This window comes from Talpa occidentalis, unplaced genomic scaffold, assembly GCF_014898055.3.
Source record: "Talpa occidentalis isolate TD23 unplaced genomic scaffold, MPIMG_talOcc4v2.1 talOcc4.6, whole genome shotgun sequence".
In the NCBI taxonomy this organism is placed as follows: domain Eukaryota; kingdom Metazoa; phylum Chordata; class Mammalia; order Eulipotyphla; family Talpidae; genus Talpa; species Talpa occidentalis.
The window spans coordinates 11,495,926-11,501,925 of record NW_023604972.1 but is presented as its reverse complement, the minus strand read 5'-3'; positions in this window follow the sequence as shown (position 1 = coordinate 11,501,925).

The following is a 6,000-nucleotide window of genomic DNA, read 5'->3' as shown; positions in this document are numbered from 1 at the left end:
AAATATTGTAGTTTTGAATAGAAATGGATATTAACTAGACTTTTGTGGTGATAATTAAATTAAATGATATGAACAAATATTAAATAATTATATTGTAAACCTGAAACTAATATAATATCATGTCAATTATACATCTATAAAAAGTTCAACAGAAATACTTGTTCCAACTTTTACTGTAGGGACACTTATTACAGATCTACTCTCTTAATAGATCTTCATGATTAAAATACAGTTTTGTTGTCTATAGCCATAATGTTGTACAACAGATCTCTAGAACTTATTCAACTTCCATAACTGAATTTACACATTAATTAGTAACTTCCACTTTCATTCTCACCTACACCTAGCTATCATATTTTATTCTTTAATTCAATCATTTTGACTAAGATATTTCATATAGTGAAATACCTAATACAATATAGGCAATATTTTTTTTTTTTCCTTTTGGTGTTGACTTTGACAAAATACAATATTCTCAATGTCCACTCACATTGTCTGATTTTGTAGGATTTCCTTCTTTTTTAAGACTGAATAATAGTCCTTTGTATGTGTACACCACACTTTCTTTAACCATTCATCCACTAATGGATATTTTAATTCTAAATCTAGTCTTTGTGAATAGTGTTGCGGTACACATGACAACAATAAAATTTCACCAAGATACTAATGTCAATTATTTTGGATCCACACAGAGAAACAACATTTTCAGATCATATGGCAATTCAATTTTTAGCTTTTTTGACAGATTATATACATTTTTCCAAAGTGGATGCATCATGTTTTAATTCTAACAACAGTTTGAAAGGGTTTCAATTTTACTGATTTTTTAAAATATACTTAATAACCATGCTAATGTGAGTGAGGTGACAGCTTATTGTTGCAAACCATTTTTTGACTTGCATTTTCCACATAATTCATATCAAGCAGCAACTTTACATGTTTCTGTTGGTCTTAACAGAAATCTTTAAGAAAGTAGAATTATCTTGTTCAACCTTGTGAATTTTACCTTTTTTTTTCAATTTAGATAGAAGAATTCAACATTTCTTATAAGGGAGACCTAGTGGTGGTGCACTACTTCTGATTTTGATTATTTGGGAAACACTTTATTCTCTCTTATACATGAAAGAACATTTTTCAAGATAGAATATTCTTGACTAGCAGTTTTTATCTTTGAGTATTTGGTATATGTCATTCTACTTATTCCTGAACTGTAGAGTTTCTGCTGAGAAGTCTGATAATACCCTTGCCAAAAAGGATAGGATTTTAAAGAAGTTATTAAGAAAAGAGTTTTAAAAATTGGTAAATTATAATCTATAAGACTAAAATAAATTGCACTAAATAACTGAAAAGATGAAATTATCCAAATAATAATGAAAGAAAAATTCTCAGAATGTTTACAACAAGAACATCTATATTATAGGGCAGGAAAAAAAAAAAAACCTAAGACATATCATCATAGAATTTATGAAACCAGAGTAAATCAATATGGAAATACTTCCATAAAGGATAAAGCAAGTCATATGTGAAGAATGGAAGAGAATCCAAAGAAAGCATAGAGCATCAGAATGACAATTGACTTCTTAAACAAAACTAGAAACTAAAAATGTATTTTCAACAGGAAGTTCTGTATCTAGTCAACTTTTAATCAAATTTGAGATAAGAGGGGCCTCCCTGGTGGCTTAGGGGTTAAGTCTCAGTGCTACCACTGAGAAGGCCCACCATTATGGCCTAAGTTCCATCCCCAGCCAGGGAGCTAACTCATATAGCGCAGCAGACCTCTCCTGTCTTGCCTGCTGCTCTCCTTAGCAGTATATTTCAGCAGATCTGCCTGTTCTTCTTCCCACTCAGTCTCTGATGAATCATCTCACCTCCCTGCACCACAGTTCTTCATGCACAAATAAATAAGTGAAATATTAAAAAAAAAATTGAGGTAAGAAGAGAGTCATCTATTTTGGACAGATAAGCTATCAAACTATTGCCAGTCACCTTATTCAGGTAAATTTTTTAGCATCTAAAAATGTGATCCATGAAATCAAGTAAGCAATTAAAAGAGAAGATCAATAATCTAGGAAAGAGTGGGTCCATCATGAAGATATAACAATGGTAGTCCCAGGCTGAAGGCAGCATACCAAGGCTGAGACACAAGTTGAGAATGGAATGGAGAACGGGAAACTGCAGTAAGAATATCTATGGAGTAAGAGACAAAGAAATACATGGCCCTATGTTTTGAAACACAGTAAACAGGATTTGAATAAAGTTTAATATTTTTGCAGAGTATATGAAAGTAAATGATAGGGACATATAATATTATGCAAAAATGAATTCAAGATTATTTAAATCTGGAAAAACCCAAAGTATTGTTCAAGAACCCTGGTTGCCTATGTCTCTTTGCTACTGGCTGAGTTTGATTCCCAGCCAGGGATCTAAAACACATATGGCATAGCCGACCTCTCCTGTCTCACCTGCTGTTCCCCTTAGCAGTGTATTTCAGTAAATCTGCCTGTTCTGCTCCTCATTCTGTCTCTGGTGAATCATCTCATTGCCTGCACCACTGGCCTACACACCTGTTCTTCTATACACACAATAAAAACACACCTGTTCTTCTATACACACAATAATAAAATAAGTAAAAAAAATGTTACAGGACAAATTTCATATAGTGCTTGACTAGGCTTAGGGTTTAAAAAATAATTAAATTGTAACCATAATGTTAACAACAAGCCTTGATTTATCTGAACAATTTTGATATAACTATCATGGAAAAATGAAAGAATTGAAAGTAGAATATAGAAACCTTTTGGTGCTAAGCCCCCATATTTCATAAGAAAACTTTTGGTGCTAAGCCCCCATATTTCAATATATATCTAATATAAATAAATTAAGAAACATATATTAGCATGATATTGGAATAAGGAGAGAAAAGGAAACATAGTTTTTTTTAATATGGTCAAATCTTATAGTATTATTACTTTTTAAAAATGATGCAAATGTATTATTCTAACAAAAAATAAGTTTTAGAAAGATAAAGACTTCCAATTTACAGAAATGGAACTAAATCTGAACTCCCCCACCTATTACCGATATCTCAATGGAAGGTCTTTCTAATCAAGATCCTCAGTTCGGGGTATGTAAAACAAGAGAGAAAATAACAGTAGTCGCCATGTCAAACACTTTACCATGATAGATATTTCAATGCATTTTTTATTTAATCATCACAAAGCTCCTATGACTTTTCATGTTTTTATTATCTCCATTTATATGGGGGAAAATGGGGCAACATGTTCAAGTTAATGTAGTAAATTAATGATGCAAATGGAATTTGAGCTAACATAGTAAAAAAAAAAAATAAAAAACAACATATATGCCAAACTCTTGCCATCACAAAGTCAAAATCAAATTTAAATGAGGTCACCTACAACTGTAATTGACAGAGTAAATGCTCTATATTTGCAAATGAATGAGTGAATGTTCACTGTTCATTTAACAAGTTCATTAAGAACCTAAAACACATATAATAATCAATTTTAAAATACTGACATATTGAACACACACTGTAGTTAACCAGACATTAACAGAGTTTTAGTGTGTGTTGGGGCACTTGGATTGTAATATATAGTCATACAGTCACCAAAGTATCTATAGTGCAATGAATTCTAATAGAACAGTAATTTATTATTAATTTATACAGCTGCCTGTTTAGAAAAAGGTTGTAGATTGTAAAGGATATTTTTCATGATGAAAGTCCAGGCAGGTAATTTCCGTTATATACTAACCAGAAATAATGTTTTTCAAGTCTGTGTTTCAGGAAGGAAATCCTCTGCTGTCACTTCTTCCTTCTCATCTTTGTACTGGATCAATTTCCCTATCGATTATGCTAATGCACATCACATCAGACTTGCCACCCAGAAGAGGGAATGTCTAGAATTGAAAGTCTGTTAAGGGATATGAATAGATTTCTTATCATTCTGGTTAGGTTGGCCTTTTTACAACACTTTCATCAATCTTTGAAGGAGAATGTTCTTAAAACCAGCTCAGATTTCATTTCAGTGTACTAGTCACTATTCTACATCCACCCAAAAAGTTTTGTCATTAGGTATTTAAAATCCTAAATACCACAAATATGTTTTAAAGAATGGCAAAAAGTTAAGTTTTTTACAGGCTTACAAACAAACATATAGAATATTTTGTTAACCACATGAAAATTAACATGAGGGATTTTTTTTAATTTAAAAAGAAACACTGAAAGAGATGTGTTTGCTGTTAAGAATTATTTGATAGATCAGCTTTAGGAAATTCAATTTGAGATAGAGAACTCTTTAAGTACCCTGATTTTTCTACTCTGCCATATGGTCAGCTGTTGGAAAAAGTACCCCAGTGAATATATAAATTGTAGAATCAAATTATTAATATTACTAAATGTGAATATTAAATAAAAGAACACTATCACTGGCTATTCATGGATGTCTCCACGATACCTTGTTCAAAAAATCCTAGGAGTCTAAATCAGCAATCTGGCTTTTAACAAGATTTCCATTACCAGACATACAAACACATTTCTCATTACTGTTCATGACTACCAAACTCTGAGAATTTATTTTGCTTTCATCTGAACTTTAGAAGAGTTAGTTTTGAATGAAGAAAACAGAACTAAGAAATAAAATTCATTTTAAAAAGATCTATATTAGAAAAGCCTACTTTTTTTTAATGGGAATATCCACACTGCCTGAAGTTTCTTTGGACCACATCTCAACGACTTGTTTTATAAGATGCACATTTCATTGTGTACTCATTCTTACTTGTTTAGACAAAAGAAATAAAATCCTGAGTTTCAGAAGAATATATTAGGGATACTAACTTGAAATGGGTGTTGGGTTACTTCTTGTTACTTCTTGTTGTTAGTAATGACTACTGAATGCCAATAAAAATTGGTGTAGTAGTCAGAACCTTTCAGAACTCTATGTTGGGTCAGTTTTTGAACAATTAAATCTGGTAATGAAACAATTACATACCTGGTAATGAAAACAATGCCAATTATTATAAGCTATCTTTTAGCAATTGTTTTAACCATTAAAATCTAGATTTAACTATAACTGTAGCTATAGTTAAAAGAATGTAGACAGATAAGCTGGATCATTCAGGTTGAAATTCACACCCAATATCATTAAGCAGCTATGACTGTGCTTATCAAAAAACTGAAAGTGAAAATTCATCATATGTTTTTAGCATCCATATGTGTTAAGAGAACATGTTATAATAAGTGTATGTAGGATGACACTTCATTGGAATCTTATAAATTAAACGTGGTTGTTCACCTTGAATGACTTCAGAGAAATGGACACTGATATCCTTGCAAGTGATTCCTGAGACCAAATGATTACTACACAAAAAGTAAACCAAAAAGTAGGATATGGAAAAAAAATCCCAGAATATAATATTTAACTTTGGTTTTGAGCCCACCCGAATGTTTCCATTGTTTTTCTTCGAGAAAATCTTCTAATGTGAGAATTCATTGACCTAAGAAGTAACAGGTTGAAGGTATCCTGATAGTGAGAAGATTCCTTGTGGATTTATACTATAGATCAGCTTGTAGCTTGGCAAGTTGGTGAGATTTTTTTTTTTTTTTTGGAAGAAATGCAGAGACCACAGAAGCAGGAAGATTGCATCATGGTGCTCCACAGCATGCCTTTATAATTTGTATACCAGCCCGTGGAAGAACACTGAATCAAGAAAACTTAATTTTGACAGGTCTGATGTATAGTCTATTTTGGTTAACCAAAAGGAACACATACATTTACTACATTAGAGAAATTTCCATTATTTTTCTCTCAGCCATGAAAATCGATTTTGATATGATTACACTCAAGGCTGCTTGATGTGACTGTGACAGGACAAAATGGATAGAGACAGTGGGTGGTGTAGACTGTGGTTAAGCTGGACCCTGTGACAAACTGAAAATAGTAGGATTCAAATACCAATTAAGATGTTTTGTGTGAAAATGGA